At 53.5% G+C, this 22,696-nt stretch overlaps 1 protein-coding gene and 1 long non-coding RNA gene across 3 annotated transcripts in view; both read right to left on the bottom strand.

Annotated features, from left to right (window-relative positions):
- Positions 1-22,696, bottom strand: part of RPS24 (ribosomal protein S24) — a 1,165,472-nt gene that overhangs the window by 792,412 nt on the left and 350,364 nt on the right. The gene's annotated exons all lie outside the window — the stretch shown is intronic.
- Positions 4,781-6,694, bottom strand: LOC125933313 (uncharacterized). Its single transcript, XR_007460922.1, has 2 exons — positions 5,903-6,694; positions 4,781-5,043 (listed from the first exon to the last, which is right to left on the bottom strand). It is a non-coding gene; the product is annotated as an uncharacterized LOC125933313 (long non-coding RNA).

The following is a 22,696-nucleotide window of genomic DNA, read 5'->3' as shown; positions in this document are numbered from 1 at the left end:
TCTTTGCATTCATGCACTTTGCTGGAGGAGAAGGTCCACGGTCAGGTGCGCATTTCCGTGGTTCTCAGCGGGCCACGGCCACCCCAATAGTGAGGGCAGTGGCTGGGGGCCCCTGTGCCTGACTCCTCGCAGGCACCTGCTCATTACCTTCCATCCCTACTTGAAAGCTGAGAAAGCAGAGGCTTGGAAGGGTAGGTCGCTAACCTGACATCCACAGGTGAGGAAGTGTCTGAGCAGGGCCTTGAACTTGTGTCCATAGGATTCCAGAGCCTGGACTCCTAGCCACTCCACTCTGCTGCCTCCTTCTCTCCCGGTGGTTGTCGGTGAAGGCGGAAGGTAGGAGGTTCGCAAGGAGTAGCTAATCTCCCACAAGTAGGGCTGTTCTTCTATGTAACAGGATGGAAAAGGGAGTCCTTTACCCAAAACTCCAAAGCCAGAGGCAGTGGGCGGCAAATATCCCCATATTCCAAATGGGGATTGCCAGAATCCATCACCCAAGTGTGTTGTGAAGTGTGTGCACTTCTCACTCCTCAGCCCACATTTAAAGCAAAGCCAGGGACCTTGTGTCTGTGTACAAGCGGACTTTTATGTTATGTAACGTGCTGGGACCTCACTGCTCTCCGCACCTCTGCAAGCTCCTGGCAGGGACTCCAGAGACCCTCTTGATTAGGGGGCCACAGAGAGGGGGCACCAGTGCCTCATTCCGCAGTCGGAGGCCCCCTGCCCTGCAGAAACCCCAAGCCCACACCCAGGCACAGATATGTCTATTTATTCACAAACCTCCCCCAGCTTTGGGGTGGAGGGCATCCCCGAGACAGTGTCCTGCTCGGGGAACTCGGTGTGAGAGGTGAACCAGAGGAGGGTAAGGCCAAGGGTAGCTGCAGATCCTGCAAGAGAATCTGAGCTTCTCCGGGGCTAAGAGGAGGCCATGGGAGGTAACCAGGTTCTAGCAGTGTGTTGGGGACCCACACTTGGAGTGACAAAGGACCACTGAGGGAACATCTGTACCCACACAAAATAGCCCTGGGATGCAAGATGGAGGCCTTGAAAACAAGACAGAAAGACAGAATTCAGACAGTACTGCTCATCAAAAATCATAGGCCCCCCTCCTCCACCCCGCCCCCCATTTTGCCAGGCCCTGGAGAAAACAGAGCCCTGGTCTCCAGGGCTGCCGTAACAGAATCCCACAACCTGGGTGGGATTGTCTTATAGTTCTGAACACTAGAGGTCTGAGACCAGAGGGTCAGGGGGGCACGCTTCCTTTGACCGCTCTGGGGGAGGATCTTTCCTGGCCTCTTCCAGCTTCTGGGGGTGGCTGGCGGTCCCTGGCCTTCCTTGGCTGGTAGATGATTCATCCAGTCACGTGGCCACCTTCTGTGTGTCTGTTCCCTCTGCATGTCTGTCCAAATTACCCCCATTTTATAAGAACCTCAGTCATACTGGATTAGGGCCCACCCTGATGACTTCATTCTAACTCAATCGCTTCTATAAAGACTATTTTCAAATAAGGTCACACGCTGAAAGAGTAGGTGTTAGGACTTCAACACGTCTTTAAAAAAATTTTTTTTAATGTTATTAATTTTTGAGAGAGAGAGAAAGAGTGTGAACAGGGGCAGAGGAGGGGCAGAGAGAGAGCCTGACGTGGGACTCAAACTCATGAACTCTGAGATCGTGACCTGAGCCGAAGTTGGATGCTTAACTGACTGAGCCACCCTGGCACCCCAAGACTTCAATATATCTCTTTCCAGAGACAGGATTCAACTCGTAACAGTGAGCAACCCATCCCCAGGCCACTGCCGGACTCCACGCAGGGAGGGAGACACTTTAAACTGGATGCAGAGGACAGGCTGTGCACGGGCTGGACTGGGCCTTTTTAATATCTGAGAGTAGCGTTTGTTCTGGCGTGAAAAGGGTTGAGAAGCTCTCGCACGTGCCTGCGATGTCATCAAGGGGAGGGGAAGGAGATCCAGCCGGGCATGATTGAAAGCATCGAAGGGAGAAAAATAAAGCCATTTCCTGTTCGTACCCCATCGAGTTCAGCCCATTCAATATATGGTTATATATACAAGAGGCAGCTAGGGACCACGACAGCACAATATAACATCAAGTGAATTAAATCAACTGTGGAGGGGGAAAAAAAGGCAGAGAGAAGAATGTTAAGATAGTCGAGGAGGAGAGACTCGTATGTGCCCCTACAAGACATTGGTCTGGATGGGCATTCAAGGATGGGATGGATTCTGCCCAGTGAGCAGAGAGGTGAGAGCAGGACCTGTGTGAACAGAGCCAGCCCCCGTGCCAAAGCTGCAGACAGCCTGGATCCCATCCCAGGAAGGTCTACGACCCTCTTAAAGAACTTTTATGTCCCCCATCCTGGGCAGCGGATGCAGATTTTATGTGTGTCTGCAGGAGGCTAAAACTGTCTTCAAACACAAAATTATAATGATCAGATGTCTGTCTCGGGGATGAGAGTGTTTCCTCGAGCCGAAAGAGCCCCGCAGACAGTGCCAGAAGTGGATTATAAATAACCCACTACCACGTCTCTCCTTCCCACTGCCGAGGCTCCTGGCCTCCAGTGTCTTTCTCCCACTTGGCGAGATCCCAGATTGGTTTTAATTAACAGTTTTGCTCTCTCAGCTCCATGCATCCAGGTTTTTCTGGATCAAAAGATGTGCTTCTGTCTCTTCTTCTGTCCTGGCTCGTGAGCAAGGTGGAGGCTGTTTAGGGTCTCAGAACATAGGAGAGAATAGAAAAATGCCACTCGCCTATCAGAAGGGAGGATTTCGAGGGAACTACCCACTACAGAGAGGAGGCCCATAGCCTGATGCTTTACGGAGAGGTTCTCGGCTGGGTGTCCACCTTCATTTCTGAACCCTGAGGGCCACAGGAGATCAGTAGCAAAATGTCTCTAAGCGGAGGCCCCAATGCTAAGTCCCTGCATTCGGCCGTGATCAGATCCGAGCTGGAGGAACAGATCTAGCCTCCTCTTCCAACCCAACCTCCCTTGTAAGTGTCAGACCTCCCTTTTAAGTGGGCTGGGCGGCTTCAGCCAAACTGGGTGTGTGGTGCTCACACCCACTAACTAGCCTTACAGGCCCTGCCCTCCAGCGCTGGCTCCCGCTTTCCTGCAACACCCTTCTCCCACCCACATCTCTACCTCCAAAGCCTCCTGCTCCTTTCAAGACCAGGACTCCCACAGCCTTGCCAGAAGCCGCCTTCCTCGGGCTGAGAGCCCATCTCCCTTCAGACCCTTTGTCCTTGATCTGTTCACCCTTCCTAAGGATCCCTTCTATGTGACGTGAGAGCCTTGCTTCCCGAAATGGGTGCCACTGAAGGCAAGCAATGCTTGTTGTTCTGCAGAGGGAAGGGGGCCGTTAGGAGCAAATGCAGTAGAGAGTTCCTGGATTCCACAGCCCCCTAGGAGGGTACCCAAACCCTGACAATTGCACAATGGAGCACGCTTAACCCCATCGGAGTCAGTATTCCCCAGGTTCTGTGACCACAGAAACTTTCGTCCCCATAACATCTATTAGCGGTCCCCAGGCACAGGGTGTCACAGACCCCACTTTTGGAAGAGCCACATGAGAGTCTTGGTGATGCCCAGCACCTCCGGCAGGTTCTCGGCATCGGGATGGGGGCGACCCGCTGCCTCGTGTCTCACTGGCCCTTTCTCGACACCGTGCCCTGTGTGTTGTAAGCCGCAGCCATCATCGGGCGGTGTCCACTCACCAAGGCAGTGAACAGACTTGGGGAGACGTTAGGTTGGGTGCTGAGATAGAAAGAAGGCCCCAGCTCGCCCTCTACCCCTAAGCCCACTCCCCACTCTCCCACCGTGTGTCCCTTCCCTTCTCCACAACCAGAAGGGCAGTGAACTTCTCCAGAAGGCGGCCAGTTTTTAATAACCACACAAAACCTCGCGGACAATGAGGCCTGGTGGAGAACCGTGTGGCGCACAGATCAGAGCCTGTGATCTCACGTTCGGTGGCTGATCTAGGACCAATTCCTTCACCCCCTGAACCTCAGTTTCCTCATCTGTAACAGAACCACTGTCATACCAGCTGCTCCGGGTGAGCAGAAAACCTGCCTGAGATGCCCTGTGAGCGGGCACAAGTCTGGCACAGCAACAGGGGAGGGCCTACAACAGGTTATGATTCTGGATCCTGTCTGGGAATAGATTTCCTTTCGCTGACCCATGGGGCGTGTGGGGGGTGCGAATCTCACTGAAATGAAAGACCCTAGGGTCTCACTTAAATTAGTAGCAGATTTGGTGGCCTGAGAGCAGATATGGGGCTCTCTAGCAGGGGTCCTGGTGACTTTCTGGGGAACCCCTTCTGTTTCCTGGTTCTGCTGGAATGGAACAGATCAGAGTTGCCGTGGGAGCATGTCTGAGTCCTCACGGAGGGCCCTGTGGGGGCGGGGGCACGGCCCGAACACCCAGCTGTGGGGCTTGGTCTCCATGGGCCTGGCATGGGCCATCCCTCGAGCCACCTCCTTTCTCCTGTAGGCCCTGGAGGTCTGTCTAACTGCCTTGGGGAGGGGATAAGGCTGCAGGAAACACAGAAGCTGGACATCTCTTTCTGGCATGAGACCCCAGAAAGCCATCTCTATCGGGAAACAAGGAGGGCCAACGGTCTCTGATAAAGGATATGAAGGATACACAGTGAGTCAGAGCAAGTGCCCCCAGCTCCTGTGGCTGGGTCTCCCTGGGCACAGGGAGTGGAGGGGACCAGAGGGAGTGACATCAATGGAGTTGTCAGTAGATCCCAAGAAGATGAACCCCACATGAAACTCCCAAGTATATTTGTGGGATCAGGAAGCAAAATGCCTGGGCTCTGTGGCTGGGGAAGAGGCAGGGTTCTGGAAAATTTGTGCTGCAGGATTATTTCCAGGCAGATGAGGCCTCAGGAGGCTTTACAGTGTTTTCGTGCCCCAGTGGTGTCCAAGAAGCCAGGTGTCCCATTCATCCAACACCTGCACCAGCTCCCAGATCTCACACATCCCGAGGGAGGAGAGGGCCACAAGTGCACAGGGTCCCATGTGCATCACCTTGGTGGGAAGGCAACCAGAAAGAGAAATTGAATTGTCATAGGAAATTTGAGGCAATTCCATTTCTTGCATGCCTGAGCTTTTGACTGACGTTCCCAGCCACTGAACCTAGCGAAGTCTGGGGACCATCCTACCATGACCATCAAAGACACGGGATCCAGAAGGGGATCTGCTAGGGACTAGCCCGGAGCATGGAGCACTCTCTCCCACAGCTTCTCCCTCTGAGCCTCTGAGCAGCCTGCAGTGGAGCAGCCGCTGGCCCTTCTGGGGCCTGGCGCTGACCTTCTGACTCCCTGAGGTCTGAGGGCCCCGTCCCCATTGGGTCACGGGGCCTCGACAGTGTGGATTAGACAAGACACTATGTAACGTAAAATCCTCAGTACTGTGTCTGCTACAGGGTAAGTAAGCCCTTGATTAATGGTGGCTATTGTTCTCATGGTGATCACAGAAAATACACCTTCTGCCTCTCCCGTCTCCTTGGCATAGCCCTCACACTCACCCTCCCTACCCCTAGGCCCTGGTCTCCTGGATGCTGGGACAGGGGATCCTGAGTGGATCGTGGGGGAGTTCTGGTCAGCCCACGCGGGGGTAGGGCTGTCCCTCACCATTGGAGGATGCCAGAACCTGGAAGGACCCCCAGACCAAAAGGCACTCACACCCTAATTCCCTGGATGGACGGGAAGGCAGCCCAGAGGAGGTGGGGCCAAAGCAGAGCCCAGGCCTGAGAGCCAGACCAGGCTCGCCCAGGCCACTGCCTTTCCTGCTGCTGCTCCCGCCCCACACCCCCTCCCACCCTGGCTGGATTCAGGCGTTGGGAGGAGGAGGAGGAAGAGGAAAAGAAGAAGGACTGCTGACTCACGTCTAATAATGGTATCGCTCACTTCCTTGGATCCAGTCCCAAAGGGGTGGTCCCCGAAAGTCGGGAGGTGGCAAACCAGCCGATAATCCCCCTGCATGCTCTCCAGAGAACAGCACCGAGCTAATGGACTCAAGCCTGCCTCCTTCCCGAGGCCCTACAGAGCAACAGCCAAGACCCTGCAGCTGTCCGACAGCTTGTAGGACCTAGGGGTCACATGAGGCCCCATCAGGTGGGCAGGTGGGAGGGACATTGTCTCCTTCCATCTAGAGGTCCTGTCCTGGGAATTCAGACCTCTCTTCATCAACGCCGCCTGTGGGCGTGTACTGTGCCTGACACGGAGGGGCTCCAGGGAAGGAGCGGGAGGGACCCTGTTCAGAAGGCCCCCATGCAGGACTCCCCACTTTCTGCAGATTGCTGCACCTTGGCAACTCCCCTTCTTATTCCTTCTCTTTGCCTTCCCATCCTGTCCGTGCACCAGTCCTAACCATCCGATTGCCTCGCTGTCCCTGCAGCCATCTGCACACTTGGGGCCACAGTAGCCTGTGCAGCCCTCCTGTCAACTCATCCTCTCCTACCTTTGCCAGGTGGCCAGAAATCTGACATCCAAGTGACATCACCCCCTGCATAATAATCACAGTGACACTTAGGGACCCTGGCCACCCACCTTCGTGGTGGCAGAGGAGCCCAGGCCGGCCTGTTCCGGCACCGTGCTCTCCCCCACCCCTCCACGTCACCCCCACCTCCCACAAGCAGTGCTGCTGTGGCTTTTAGCAGGCCCGACTCGGGGCTCTGGCCTCCGCCTCCTTGCTCTCACGGTTTTGCGACCTGTGATAGATCATGCTCAGGCTACGATGAACGTGGTGGCACAGGAAGAGGTAGAATGCAGAAGAATGTAACGGCAGGGCAGCAACAATTGCCTTGCAGGTGACAGGGAGACCCCTGAGTGCCAGTGCCAGCCTGAGGTGGGACAGTCAGGGCCATACAACGGAACACTCTGCAACAATGAGGAGGAGAGAAGTCCAAAGTTGGACTTTCTGCGGAGAGAAAGAAGCCAGACACAAAGGAGAACCGAGGTCTCCGGGATGCCGGGCATGTTCTATTTCTTGATCGCAGTGCTGGCCACGCAGGTGTATTCACGCTTTGTGAAATTCCATCAGAATGGACACTTGGTATGCATGACCTGCTCTGTAAGCATATGATACTTCAATACAAGGTTTACAGAAAAGGCAGCAGACCTGCAGCTCTGGGCCTTCTGACCTGCCAGATTCCCCGCTTCGGGCAGGATTTGTTGAGTTCTGAACTTCGGGCACACTTCGAAAGTAAAGATGCCCAGGGCCCCGTGCTCGCGCCCTGGAGCCTGCTCTGTGTGCGTCCCTGGCACTGCCTGCCTGCTGTGTGCTGTTTGTTCGGTAGCAAACAGAAGTGAGAGCGTCCACAAACCCAGCCCGGGCTATTCTCACCGGCCCTTTCATCCGGAGCCGGTGGCCTGGCTTAGATCGCCAGCAGGCCAGCCTGCACACCTCAAAGGCAGGACGATTCCTGTGCACGGGGACAAAGGTTGTACAACTCGGCTCCTCTCTAGGCATCAAACCAATTACCTATGGTCATCACCCAGGATCTTGGCTCCACTCTGCTACAAAATAGGATCCAGCCGAACCCCTTCCCTTTTACAGGCGGGGAACCTGAGGCCCCACAATGGAAGGAGCTTGCCCAAGGCCACTTCATAGCTCTCCTGTGGGCAGGCCCTCACCCAGCTGTCCTCGAGAGCGAGTACCAGGTCTCTCCCCCCAGTGGCCCCCACCTGCCCTTCAGTGATTGGGAGTGGGGTTGTTGAGAGGCTTCTTTCTTTTAAAAGAATCTTAGAGGCTTAAAGCAAAAGGAGATGCATTTTCACTGGGCAGATTTGGGGCATGCTGGACTTCCTGGTGGGCAAAGGGCATTTCTGGGGCCGCCCAGCATGGGAGGGTCACAGCAGGCTGGCAGCCATCAACCCCTGTCTGCAAAAGCGAGGCACAGACATCAGCCCCAAACTCTGATCTCAAGGTTCAACACGGTGGGATGCTGTCGACATCCTTTCCCATGACCTTTGCAGCGACCACCCAGGGGCCGCCGGTGCGATCTGGGGGACAAATGCAGCCTGTGGCCCTTTCAAAGCCAGTGAGGCCTGCGCCCTCTCCCCTTTGCTTCTCCATTGTCACCCCTGTTCACCCATTCCCATGTCACCCTCTGCACCCCAGCCTTCAGGCCGTCTCGTCCCCTCCTTTCTTCCTTATTTATCCTCATGTTCACTTGTTCGTGCCTTCCCCCATCCTTCACCCCTCCACTCCCGAACTGCCGCTCCCCCTTTCTCCCCTCCCTTCTTGCAGTCACAGCACTGACTCCTTTCTTCCTGTCCCCCAGGCGCACCTTTTCCTCACGCATCATGGCAGGTGTTAGCGTTGTGCTGATGCTCCCAGCCCCCTCCCTTCCGGACAGGAGGCGACTTTCACCGGCTAGACCCCTCGTGGTAGAGGATGGGCCTTGGCCCGTGGTGGCCGCTGGAGCTGACATGCGTCTCCCCTGAACCAGAGCCTTTCATGGCCAGTGTGAGCCCCCCACCCCCCGCCAGACATCATGGTTAACCGCGTCCCAGTGACCAGCTGCAGCCCGACAAAGAGGCTGGATTCAGAGCGAGGAGTGAATGGAGCCCAGCTCCCAGCCCACCACAGCAGCCGTGGAGGCGCCCCCTTCCAGAGAAGCTGCTGGAAGCAGGGCTGATTGACACCGGCCAGCTGTGCCCTCTGAACCCGGCACGGTGTTCACGCGAGGGTGTGCTTGCTTCCCTCGGGCTCTCCCCACAGATGGCACACCGTGACTGGGCCAGAAGTGGGATTCCGCGAGCGGACAATGTTGGGCTAGGGGCTCCCCCTCGGCCTGCTCCAGACCTTGTCAGAAGTGCCCAGTGGTCGAGCTCCTCCCCAGAGTCGGTCCCTCCCCTTGTCCTTCCTCGGGTCTCGGGTCTCAGACCTGCCCTGAGCTTCCCCGCCCTCTGCCTTTAATCTTCCACAGGCACCTCCCCAAATCAAGGCATATCTAATCCCATCCTGAAGCCCGCTTGACAGCTCACAAAGGCCGTGTGCACAAGCAAGAACGAATCTTTGTTTGCTCCCTGCTGCGGCATACCCTAGCCTTATTCACTTCGTTGACTCTCTCATCTGGCCACTCAGTCTACACTCAGCGACAAGCGATTCTTCCACCTGCCGCCTATTCATTGACTCCACTCCGACATCTACACGTACTGGCGCGTGTGAAGCTTGGGCTTTTGGTGTGTGGGCACCCTTGGTAGCCCAGGTTCCTGACAGATGTGAGTCCCCTCCCCCGCCGCCCATCTGCCTCTGTCTCAGCCCTTTCTAACGTCTAGGGGACACTGTCAAAGTGGAGCCAGCGCTGACTCCACTGAATGGAGTGCAGGACATCAAGCCTCCCAGACGAAAGCCACCCGGGTAAAACCTTGAACACTCTCAATCCTGTCCCAGGCGGGGAAGGGGATTCGCCTCGTGTGGGGGACAGAGCAGGCAGATGGGGCAGACAGGCGAGCCGAGATTTGGAAATGAGACACGGCGGGGATTACTGCCTTTGAATCAGCCCTTCGTTCCCCAACCACTCGCTCCCTCTAAGTAGTGTGCTCATCTGTAGCCGCGCCACACACATCTGGGCCTTCGTGTCCTTCCCCGTTAGCTTGTAAGGTGGGTTTTTATAGGATGAGTGTTTGGGAGCCCCGCCACCTGCCTAAGGCCTCTGAGACCTGAATCCTCTTCCTTTTCAGCCACTCTTTCCTGGGGGTATGAACTGGGGTCAGACAGAGGATCAAAGAGTCAGAAGAAGGACTCTTGATTCTCCTTGCCCTGTTCTACCCTCCATATGGCCTCCCCCTAAAAGATTCATTCGTACCCCATTAAGAACCCTCAATAGCCCCCCATCAGCTTAAGGAGCAAGCCGAACTGCTTGGCATGATCCTTCACGGCCCTCCTCAGACTGACACCAGCCAGCACCCTCCCGCCCCCTCCCCTGCACCTCTCCACCACACACCCTGTGCACAGCCAGTCGCCCTAGACTGCCTCCCTTTGCCAAGGGGGGAGTTAGACTCGATAGGCTTTCACTCTCTTGACTTTGCTCCTTCTTTCCGCTCCACCTGAAGTGCTTTCCTGCTGCTTCTCCCCCGGACACAGCCCATCTTGTTCCCTAGGACACCACTCAAGGGGGAGCTTCTTTGTGACCCCTGAATCAGCTACCGTGATGTGAATGCGTTGGTCCGGCCCCAGGGGATTGGTGTAATCCATGCCGCAACAATCCCTTGCCTACCTGCCTGGTTTTCCCTGCCAAACGTCAATGTGGAGAAGGAGCTTTGGACAGGACATCAGCCTGGCTCGGCCCTGCATCCCAGTAGTCGGTCCTGCCACCTTGAGCGAGCTACCCTACTTCTTCGAGTCTCTGGTTTTGCATCTGTAGGGTGAAAACCACACAAACCAAGAGGTGTGTGGGCTCGTTTTCTTGTCTTTGTGTGTCCTCAGCACCTCCCCTGGCGGCTGGTGCCTCATGGGCACCAATGGACTCATCTGGTCCAGCTTCCTCATTCAGGAGATGGGGAGCCCGAAGTGCGGAGAAGGAAAACTCGCTCAAAGCCGTAGGTGAAATGGGTCTCAGGGAAGGGGCTGACCCCAGGCCTCAAGCCCTCCATTCCAGGCTCTCCTCCCACTTGTAGAGACCAGGTGGAGAGGGGTGATTGCCAGGAGGCCATCAGCCCCTTTCCAAAAGTCCTGCACCACCTGCTCTCCAGGTGGGGTCACCAGGCCCCATCCTGGCCCAGGTGGGTTGGTTCTAGCTATAGAATGATTGCAACCCATGCCCCTGAATCTGACATTACGATTATAAGACCCACCAAGGTGCTGGAGCATATCCAAGGGGACAAAATCTCTGCGACACACCAAGGCTGTGTCTCAGGATGAGAGACCCCAGAAGAGGCAAGGCCACAAGAGCACAGGGCAAAACAAAAGGGAATCCAACTCAGAGACCCGCACTGCCTTCTCCTGCCCCTCCCCTTTCTCCTTCTCTTCCTGTTCTTCCTCATATTGGGATTAACCTCAGGAGGACCCATTTAAATTTTTTTTAATCTTTATTTTTGAGAGAGAGATAGAGAGAGAGACAGAGTGTGAGCAGGGGAGGAGCAGAGAGAGAGGGAGACACGGAATCTGAAGCAGGCTCCAGGCTCTGAGCTGTCAGCACAGAGCCTGATGCGGGGCTCGAGCTCACGGACTTCAAGATGAGCTGAAGTCGGACGCTTAACTGACTGAGCCACCCAGGTGCCCCAGAAGGACCCATTTAAAATAAAATCAATAAATGTTCACAAAGTTCACATGGATAGCCACACTCGAAAGTAGCATTTAATTTTCAAGGGCAGCAGAATAGCTCTCCAGTGACATGGAAACAGGGGCGGTTGAGGGCTCTCTCACCCTGAGTCTCTCAACCCCCTTTCCTGACAAAATCCTAATAAAGCAGAAAGGATTTCCAGCGTTCGGGAGGCTGTGAGATCCTCTACATGTTCAATCCTAAGGAAATGGAGCCATTTCCATATCAAAAGACACACCCCATATCTACCCCGTACAGCTGAAGATGGCTGGGATGGGGTCGAATTGAAGCAGGTGGGGAGGGTCTCTCTAACACCTGGAGCTTGTGATGGGCTATGAATCCCACATACCTGGATATTCCATAGTCACGATCAACCCCCAATAATCTCAGAATTCCAATACAGCACATCTTGAATATAGTTTGACCAAGCCCTGGCAGCTGAAGGGAAGGAAAAGTGCCAGAATCCACCCTATGGCACCAGTGCCCTTTATACTCCTTCTAGCAGCTTAAACCTGCGCAGAGCCCAGCACTGGAGGGCGTCTTGGCTCATGGCCCTACAGACAGAACCAGGGAGCTGGACAGATTCCCCATCTGAAAGCAGGTGTCTCTCATGCAGGGCTCATTCTATTTAGAGCCCATCTCTTTCCAAAAAGAAGAAAGAGAGAGAGTGAGGGAGAGGAAGAAGGAAGGAAGACAGTTGCGAGGGAAACATGAACTCAAGAGAGAAGATCTCAGGGCTAAGTGGTGCCCCCTCCCAATTCGTCTGTTGAGGTCTAACCTCCAGTGCCTCAGAATGGGACCGTATTTAGACATAAGGTCCTTAAAAAAGGCAATTAAATTAAATTAAATTAAGATATGGTCATCAGAGTGGGCTCTAATCCAGTGTAACTGGTGTTTTTATGAAAAGAGATGAGGGGAGTGCCTGGGTGGCTTAGTCTGTTAAGCGTCCAACCCTTGGTTTCAGCTTGGGTCATGATCTCGCGGTTCACGGGTTTGAGCCACATAGGGCTCCGTACTGACAGTGTGGAGCCTGCTTGGGATTCTCTGTCTCCCTCTCTATATATATATAAATATAAATAAACATTTTTTTTAATGTTTTAAAAAAAATAAAAAAGAAGAAACCAGGGCACAGACACACACAGAGGGAACACTGGGTAAGGACGCAGGGAGAAGGCGGCCAGCTATAAGCCAGGGAGAGGGGCCTCAGCAGGAACCAACCCTAAGGGCGCCTTGATCTCACACTTCTGGCCTCCAGAACTGGGAGAAAATAAACCTGTTATTTAAGCCACCCAGTCAGTGGTATTTGTCATGGCAGCCCGAGCAAACAGATACAAGGTCTGAAGTCCACTGTCACTTACCCAGGACACATCATGACTTCATCATAACTTGGGTAGACATTTTTTCCTTGCATGGGTCTGCTCCTCCATAAACATATATGATTCATATGAACATAATTATAATATACGTTGATATTATAGATTGTTATTTTACAACTGCACTGGCGTAAAGATAAACATGTTAATTAATACGATAGACTGAAAGATCTTCTTCAACCCACAAGCTTATTTTCCTCTTGGATATTACACACCTTTTAAAGCCCCCGTTGCTAAATTGGTACCGGTGGGTGGGCTGAGACCCAGCTCAGGCAGTTACAAGAAGCTGAGCTCTTGTGTAGAGGTGCCTGGCCTGGGGTGAGTGGCCATTTGTCAGCCTCTAAACCTCAGCTGAGCCAATAAGTGCACCCCACCTCCAAGGCCAAGTTCCCAGCCTGCCTCCTGGTTCCTCGCCAGTGACCCAAGTTGGAGAAGCACGCTTTGTGTGGCTCCCGGCCGCTCCCGGCCGCATCTCTGACTGTTTCAAAGGGCTTTTCTCCTGGGTCACGGCAGGCAAAGTCAGCAGGGAGAAGAAACCACTGCCTCCGCGGGCTGTGTCCTCCCCTCCCCTGCCCTGACCCCAGCCCCTCCCTCTGTTCTGGCTCTCCCACAAATCTCTAGGGAGGCCCCCGTCTTCTCTTCTGCAAAATGCACGGCTGGACAACATCAGTGGTTTTAGACTTTTTTTCCTGCCACGAAGGCTTTTCTTCTAGTGAATTCCTACATGGAAACCCAGCGGATAAAAAGAATAAATAAAAAGCTGTCTTGGCAGAATCAGCTAAGGGGCTGGATCAGCCCTAAGGGGCTTGTTCAGAGCCCCCAGGGTCCTAGGGACACTGTTTGAAAACCCCTGGGCCGGATAATCTCTTGGCCCCAGAGTGGGAAGGGAATGGCCTAAGTGCCCCAGCTAGTGGTTCTCCTGGGCTGGGGGCACCTTGTCCTGAGAAGTACAGAAGTTCTGACCCTCTACACCGCAGCCATGGACTCAGGGTCATGGGCGTAGCGGTCATGGCATAGAGACTTGGGCCAGAGGTCATGGACACAGAGATCATGGCACAGCAGTCACGGGCATAGCAGTTATGGGCACAGTTGTCATGGACAGAGAAGTCATTAATACTGTGATCATGGACACAGCAGTCACGGGCACTGGGATCATTGACACAGAGGTGATGGACATAAGATTCAGGGACACAGAGGTCACGAACACAGTAGTCATGGACAGAACAGTCATGGACACCGTGATGATGGTCACTGCAGTCATGGGCATGGGGGTCATAGGACGGCCATCACGGACACACGGTACTTACTAACACAGAGGTCACGGACACGGCACGTTCGTGCACATGGCAGTCACGCACAGCCCTCAGGGGCATTTCTGCTGAATCCATTAGCAGACTGGCGGCAAGTCCCCAACCCCTCCTTGGGAGCTCTCTAGCAAGCTAATCCCCGCATAGCTGAGCCATTAAATCATTGCTTCTCCTGCCTGTGGGCTGCCCAGGTACATCTGGCTTCATTTAGTCTCCCCCATTGAACAGAAACACATGTGGACCCTGGCGCGCCTCTGAGGTGGGAGTCTGTGTGTCAGGGCTTCTGGGGCGGGTGGGGCCGAGCAGCTATAAGAAGGGATCTAAGGCATCCTTTTCAAAAGTGTGTTTTTTGGCACAGGAGTGTCTTGTGAGATGTTAATGAGGTTCTATGGAAAAAAGGTTTCCTCGGTCAAGTGAATCTGGCAAACTCTGCACTCTGCACTCTGAACAAAAGTAAGCAGAGAATTGTGGGATTTCTCAGAGGCTTTGATAGGTGACCCTTAATGAAGGAGGGAAAGCAGTTTCCCAAGCATCCTTTGCTGGAGTATTGGGAAGGGCGCTTTGGGCTGCAGGTGAACAGGAAATCCAGTTCTAAACAGGTTAAACTCTCAAGGAAGGTCTGAGCTCACGAAATAGGAAGTCCAGAGGTGGGTGCTTCCAGGATCCGGCAGCCGACGATGGCGTCACAGCCAGAGCCCCTCCATCTTTCCCCTCCGCTCACCTCAGAGTGTTCTCCTTGGGATGGTGACCCCCATTGGACCCAGGATGGAAGACACAGTTCCAGAACACCCCTGAGGACACTACGGAAGCCAGCAGTGGCGGGAGATGACTTCTTCCCAAACATCTTTTATGGGCAAAGTACACCTTTCCCCACAAATCTTCCAAAAGACTCCTTCACGTTTCATTGGCCAGAACTTTGGCACGTGCTCCTGATTAAACCAATGACTGATTGCTTTGCACCCATGTTCCCCAGACTGCAGACTGAGCCACCCCAGACTGCCACAACAAAATTCTGGGGTGCTGCAGGATATTTCACATTTTCAAGAGAAACACAGCAATACCGGTTACCACAGGAACTCCTAGTTCACATTACTTCATAGTTTCCACATTAGATCATGCTATATTCCTCTAATGGTATCAGATCTTTGAGAAGCTAAGTTTTCAGTGGAACGTAGTGGATTCACAGCAGGAGGGAATGAGAAGAATCTACCCCCACCAGCCCCTATCCTCTGAGAGGCCAAGGGGAGCCCCCTTGGGCACCCCACACTTTACAAGCCCTCCTTTCCCTCCCCAGGGCTGTTCCTTCACTCTGCTGGGATCCAAGAACCAGCTACACTTTGTTCTTACCCACTAAAGTATACCTCTCTGAGGTCAAGGTCATAGATGACCAGCCCCGCTTGCAGATGAGGACCCAAAGCACAGAGGAAACCTGTCTTTCCTAAGGTCACACTGTCAGTAGATGGCAGAGGTAGGGTTTGAACCTGGATCGGTGGCATGCCAAAGCTGAGCTCTGGCTGCCACCGTCAGCAAAGCATTCTGTCCCCATCCCAATCCACAGAATTATTCTCAAGCCCTGCACATGATGCTGTCTTCTCTGACCTCCAGACGCCAAACTGCTGGACATATAGACCATTTTCTCTACAGGTGGTGAGTATCCAAAAAGATGTTTCCCAGGGAGTTTCTAGAGCTTCCCGAAAAGGCAGCATTCTGAGGTCTTCATTAAAAAAAGAAAAAATTTAGGGGCGTCTGGGTGGCTCAGTTGGTTAAGCGTCTGACTTCAGCTCAGGTCATGATCTCACGGTCTGTGAGTTCGAGCCCCGCGTCGGGCTCTGTGCTGACAGCTCAGAGCCTGGAGCCTGCTTCAGATTCTGTGTCTCCCTCTCTCTCTGACCCTCCCACATTCATGCTCTTTCTCTCTCTGTCTCAAAAATAAATAAACATTAAAAAAAAATTTTTTTTTTAAAAAGAAAAAATTTAACTTCTGCAAAGAGCCACAATGAGAGAGGACATGTTGCTCATTTGAGCCACACCCCTCGTTTGAACTCAGAGGGAACAGCCGACCTCTCCCACCAGGGTCTGTGCCCAGCCCCAGGCCGCTAGGTCACGTTAATGCAATCTTGGAAATGCTGGTCATTCAGATGGTTCCTGCATCTGCTCTCCTGCATGACCCGGGGTGGGGTGGGCCCGGGCTGCACTGTGCCTTTTCCTCTCCTTCTCAGACGTGCTGCGCCGGGCTGCAGGACCTTCAGGGGCTGTCCACATCCGCTTTAGACCCTGGCCAGGCGGTCCAAGGCCCAGAGTGTCCGCGGCCCCAGGAATGCCTGGCGTTCCCGCTGCCATGTCTGTGTTCTCGACAAGGACGCCCCACAATGGACACAGTGCTGAGTCGTCAGTCACGTCAGACACAGACCCTTTCCGGGCCTGATGAGCCAGCCGGTCACCACAGAGCTTCTCAGGGCTGGGAGGCCAGGGTCTGGGTTTCCAAGGCACGTCTGACTACCAAGTGCTGTGTGAATTTGCACAAATTACTTGAGCTCTCTGAGTGTCCACGATAATTTCCTGGTTTTACTAGAGAAAAAATAAGTGTGCCTTCCCACTTGAAAGCACAATAACTCTGCAGTAGTCCTGGAATGGGGCAGTGGGGTCAATAAATGTCACACACCGTCACTGTCACCTGTCCAATGACAAGGAGCTCCGTCCAGTTACAAGGCCACCATCCTAACCTTTCACCAGATTCTGAAAGGTAGTGACATCATCTGAGCACAAAGAAAAGACTCCCAGGACACCTGGCTCAGGTCGGTTAAGCATCCAACCCTTGATTTTGGCTGAGGTCATGATCTCACGGTTTGTGAGTTCAAGTCCCGCATTGGGCTCGGCGCTGACAGAAGGGAGTCTGCTTGGGATTCTCTCTCTCCCTCTCTCTCTCTCTGCCCTTCCCCTGCTCATGCTCTCTCACTCTCTCTCAAAATAAATAAACGTTAAAAAAAAATAGACAGAGAGAAGACTATCTTCTCCGTCTTTTGTCACAACATATGCTCCTTCAAGGCAGAACCTTTCCCTTCTGTCCCATGAGGACCCCTCAAGAGGCGCAAAGTCAGGAGAGGACTTGATTCCCCCTGTGTGGGCACCCCCACTAACCTCCCCACCAAACATGCCTGGATCCTGCAGTGTGGCTTCAGAACATGTGGTTTCTAGGACCTACGGGAGCGGGAGCGCCTTGCTTTCGACGTAACATCTGTGCCCCTCCCAACCCCCCTTACCCTCCGCACATAAGTGAGGCTCTCAGTCCGAATCCCCTGCTCCACACACAGCCTGCACAGGGCCAAAGAGGGAACAGGGCAGGGGGTGCCCGGAGCAGGACCTGGGAGAATGTCCACACAGGGAGGTGAGAGATTTCACTGCAGACCCCCAACCACCGGCAAGATGGAATCCCCATCCGCTCAAGAGAGCCAGCACACACTCTCTGTGTCCGGAACCAGGGCCCCTCTCCATGCAGCCATCTCTCTGAGAAGCCAGATGCTCTGCTGCCTGCCTGCCTGCGCTTCATCAGAATTCAGCAAAAGGGACATAAATAAATAAAGGAAACTCTGCTTAGCTCTTTCCTCCTAACGATCGCCAACATGCAGACGCTTAAAGGGACGACACTTTTGCAGAGGAACAATGGGTGAACTGCATCCAGACTGTGGACGAATTTTCTGTTAGATATTATTGCTAGTTGCATTAAAAAAAAAAAAAAAAAAAGACCAAAGCAGGAGGGAATCGTTGAGATTTCTATCAGACCCAGGAGGCCTCCCGCATTTCAACTTTTGCTTATTTGTTTGTTTTTGTCAATACGTTAGTGTCTGAAATTTGTAATGCACTCGCTGGCAGCTAGAAAAATCCCCCGGTTGGAGGGCCAGTGTTTGAAAACACGATCTTTTTAATTTCTTTCAGCTGGGCCTCTATCGCTGGATCTTTGGTTAATATGGATTCCTTATTCACAATCTCCCCCCGCCCCACCCCGTCTCTGTGTGGCTAATCAGCCTGTCGGACATATGGAATTGTTTATGCTCAAAGCAGTTAGCAACGCCCCAGGCCAGACTGGCTTCAGACAAATGCACCACTCACCTTTTGGGCAGAGCTCCCCCCAAGATCCCATTAGTCTTTCTTGGGCAGAACCCCCATGGTCCCAAGGATGACCCTCAGGGGACACTGTGCAGGGCCAGGAGGGTGTTTTCCCAGGAGGCACAGGACAGAGTCTCCAGCGGCTGGAGGGTTGCTTTTGGTTCTCCACTGTGTGCTGTGTGACACTGGGGATCGTCTTCCCCTCCCTGGCCTCCCCCTGCAGCAGTCAAGGACACGGTTGGACTAGTAGCCAAAAAAGTAGTGAGGTGGGCAGAGCGCCCAGGATCACTTTTGTCTGGGGACCTCTAATGACCCAGGATGGTCCCTAAGCCAGCCCGCTCATGCAATGGCAGCCAATGATTCACTCAGGCTGACCTGTCCCCTGGGGGTGAGAGGAAACTGGGGGTTCCATAAGAGCAGGCCTGTCTCCTCAACCACCCGGACCCTTCTCCATAGACTTTGGAGGCGTCTGCCCTCCAAACAGGTGGCATTGGGCCAGGCGATGCTGTGAAACAGGCAGAGTCAGCTAGCTCTCTGTGGAGCTGGAGGTTCTTGGCTCTTATGGACCCGCCTTGTCACCTTTGCAGTGCTGATAAAGCAGCAGAGGCCCAGGGAGGGTCTGTCCCCCACTTGCCCAGGCCATCCAATTGCCAGATAAAATTCAGGGTGCCCAGTTAGGTTTTAATTTCAGAGAAGAAACAAATCTTTTGAGTGTAAGTATATCCCAAATATTGCATGGAACTTATCCTAAATAATTCTTTTTTAAAATTAAGGCACAGGTCCCTGGACAGGGGCTGAGACCCCTTGCCCGGAGGTGGAGGCTGTGTGGAATGGGGAAGGCCCCCACCCCACCCCCCCTCCCACACACACCCTGAAGGACTCTGCAGTCCCTCTTTTCCCGGTGCTGGTGACAGCCAGGCTGGGCAGGGAGAAGCCACGTGTGCCATGCCCCCAGGCTACATAGCAACAAGCAGGAGCAGGAGGGATGGGATTGCAGATCAGCTCATTTCATGGTTTATCTGACATGCAAATTTCCAAATTTCCATGGGAGTCCTGTTTTTGTTTCTGTTTTTGTCTTTGCTGAATCTGGCAACCCAGGACACAGAATAGGTAGGCACCAGAGCCAAGCCCTCCCTTCCTTCCCCAGCACCTCCCATTGCCCTCCATTACTGTATCCTCTGCCTCCAAAATGCTGCAGAGAGCAGGGTGGCTACAGGGACGCTTCGGAGGAATTGTCCTCATCGTCCCCATCAGACTACCTTAAAACTCTGGAAACAGAAGTGGGTTCTGATCCAATCCAATGGTTCTTTATTCATCTTGGTGGCCCTGCCAGGTTTTCGCATACTATATGCAGTAAGAAAGGTTTATGGAAGGAATGAAGGAATGAAGGAATGAGTGAGCGAGCTGCAAGCTCTCTGATTGGCTCTTGGGAATGGACTTTAGAGAACGGGCCATGGAGAATGCTCACGTGAGTGGACTTTTCACACTACGAGCAGCACCAGGGCTCCCCCACCCTGTGACCCTCCTGCCTCATGGACATCAGGACCACGGCGCAGGGACACGGGTTCTCTTCAACACGAGTCTGATCGAGGGTGGAGTGGGCAGTTCTGCCGCGCTCCGGTCCTGTGCCTGAGCCCCCCACCCACGACCCCACAACGCCTCCCTGTCCTGGCCCCACCACACCTTTGCAGAGTCAACACAGCCACTGAAGCAGAGAAGGGTGGGGGGAAGAGAGGCTGAGAGTGAACACTGGGCCATGTCCTAAAGTGCCAGCCAGATGGCCATCTGTGCGTTTTGGCCTCCCCAGGCCTGCTGGGGCAGGAAGTATGAAACCAGAGCCAGACAAGGGCAGGGATCCAGCCAAGGGCCTCTCTGCAGACTCCTCCAAGCACACGCCGCTCCTCGTGCAACCTGACACGTGCACGTGTGCCCACACGCATGCGTACACACGCTCCTCAGTCACCTTGCCGGTCAGGTGACGGGTCTGGGGGTTGCTGCTGCTCCGGTCGATGTACCCAAGACAACAGCCCACCTTGCAGAAGTCCAGAAAACACTCAGAAGACTTTCCAAAGCACCTACTGAGCCCCAGGCACGGCTCACTGTGGCTGGAGATGAGTCAGATGTGGGAGAACAGGCCCCAAAGACAGAATGGTGTCATGGGACAGCCCAGACCTCGGGAGTGGGAAGGCCCGAGTCTTTCTAGAATCATCTGAACCCCTCGGAGTAAGCCACAACCCCTTTCTCTTTCAGGCCTCTGTCGCGGCATCCATACAATGAGGACTCCAACCCCTATCCTGCCTGCCTCGTTAGAAAATTCCTTGTAGACTAGAAAGGGATTGGCAGGACTCACAACCTCTGCTTTCTGTTTGTGTTCACATGATTGAAAGGAGGCTTTTCTACTTTGGTTGGGTGTGCTATGTCTCCACACTGCCTAGGGTCTAGTGCGTATGCAGACCGCCAGGGCCGGAAGAGCTCAGATGTTAGAGAAATTGCCACAGGCTGGTCTCGGGGGTCACAGCAGCCTGTCACTTCCCATGTTCTGCCCACCGGACCTCCATCTGTGTGGCCCCTGACTCCCACAGAACTGAGCGTCAGCTTCAACCCTCTGCCTGTTTCCCATGCTCCGCTGCTAGCATCCCAGCCCTCACCAGGGTGGGCCTGGGGCCACGTGGTGCCCTGTTCCCAGGCCTGCAGAAATCCTCTCTCTGGGGGCACCTCCGCCAGACCTGGCTGAACCACGTTCCTGAGCCAGGAGGGGATTAGAGGCCCCCACTGAGCCGGAGCTGGGGATTTGGCACAGAAAACCCCTCCCTTTCAGCTGGGCAGAAAGAAGAGGGAGCAGAGCCAACAGCCCCAGGGCTTCCTGAAGAAACTTTGCACCAGAGGCCTCCTGTTTCCTGAGCCTATGCTGATGGAACAAAACTCCCTCAGACCCTCGGTTGCCCAGGTGCTGGAACAGTCTGCCTGCCACCAGGCACCTCATGGGGAATGGGTGCCAGGCCCACGGGACCTGACGGTGAGGCTGTCCCCTACCTCACCACCCACCCAACCTGCTCTGTGGCCTCCAACAAGTCCCTTCCCTCCTGGAGGCCTTAATTCCTCAGCTGTAGAATGGAGCAGGGAAACAGAATTGGTCCAGGGAAACGTCGGAGCTGCTTGAGTCTTACCGGAGCGGATGCTCGGTGGAGAAGGGTGTCAGGCTCCACCATTTCTCCTTTCTGCTCTCCCTTCAACACACTCACACTCTCTCACACCCCAGCCCTCACTGCCCTCAGGTGAACTCTGGGCTCTTGGCCTTGACTGTGCCAGTAGACCCTGCCCATGGGTCAAAAGGACAGAGGAAAGGGTCCCCAAGGGCCAAGGCTGGGACAATGGGAGCAGCAGTATAAATAATGAGAATATCAAATTATAACTCGTGAGGTAAATATCCAGGAGCCATATGGTCATAAATAAATAACTGAATAAATAAATAAATGGGGGGCAGCTCTTCCCTACAGAAGAATTCCAATTAATATATGTGAAATGAATGAGGAAATTTTTAAAATTTGCTATTACAACACCACGGTAGTAATTATTGCAGACAAGATGCTAAAATTACTAGATGAAAATTTAAGGCGAAACAGAAGATTTGAAATATCTCAAAACATCTCCCTGAAAATATTTATCAACTATGAAGGGCGGGGGGGGGGGAAAACACAGTAATCTGCAGTGCAGAAATTCAGCAGACCCTACCTTATTCAAGTGACCAAACCTAACATCACCAGTGATAAGACGTATCGATATCGCATGGCCCCTGGGATGATGCACTGAGAGAGATGCATCACTCACATGGGACACTCACCAAAAATGCGTAACCTCGGTCTAATCACGAAGGAAAAATCAGACAAGCACAAACTGGATGCCGTCCTAGAAAATAACTGCTCCGTAATCCTTCTGAAGTGTCAAGGTCATGAACAGCAAGTGCACACCGAGGCACTGTCACAGATTGAATGGGACTAGGGACGCAGCAACTAAATACCTCACAGGGTTCTGGATTGGATCCTGGAACAGGACAGGGACACTAATGAGAAAACCAGTGAAAGCTGAATGAAGTCTGTAGTTTTGTAGTAACATTACCCAATATTAATTTATTGGTTTGAATAATTCTGCATAAGTATATAAAATTCTATAAGAGGTTAATGTTAGGAAATGCTAGGGGAAGGATATACAGGAACTCTCCACACTATATGTGCACTCTCTGCCCATATCCTATTCTCTTAAGTCTCCACACTAATGTCAATCGTAGATTAAAGTGTTTCCTTCCATGGGTCCATCCTTTAATGAAGGGTGGGCCCCCAGTGCCAGGTGTCCTCTGGATGCAATTTCATAGAATCCTCATGATGACCCTCTGAAAAAGGTATTAGTAGCCCCATTTTACAGATAAGGAAACTAAGGTTCAGGACCACAAACTAGCAGATAGAGGCACCAAGAGTCGATCTGAATACCGTCTGTCTAGATGCAGACACTATGACAGGTCATGCCTTTACTCAAACGTAAAAGGAACTCACAAAGGAGGTTGCAGGCATATGACAGGGCATTGAGAGTAATGTCTTCGGGCCCTTCAGAGTATGGCATTCCGGTGCCAC

The sequence above is a fragment of the Panthera uncia genome, chromosome D2 (genome assembly GCF_023721935.1).
Source record: "Panthera uncia isolate 11264 chromosome D2, Puncia_PCG_1.0, whole genome shotgun sequence".
In the NCBI taxonomy this organism is placed as follows: Eukaryota; Metazoa; Chordata; class Mammalia; order Carnivora; family Felidae; genus Panthera; species Panthera uncia.
Note: the sequence above shows the minus strand (reverse complement) of the source record. Positions and strands in the feature narration are given on the sequence as shown.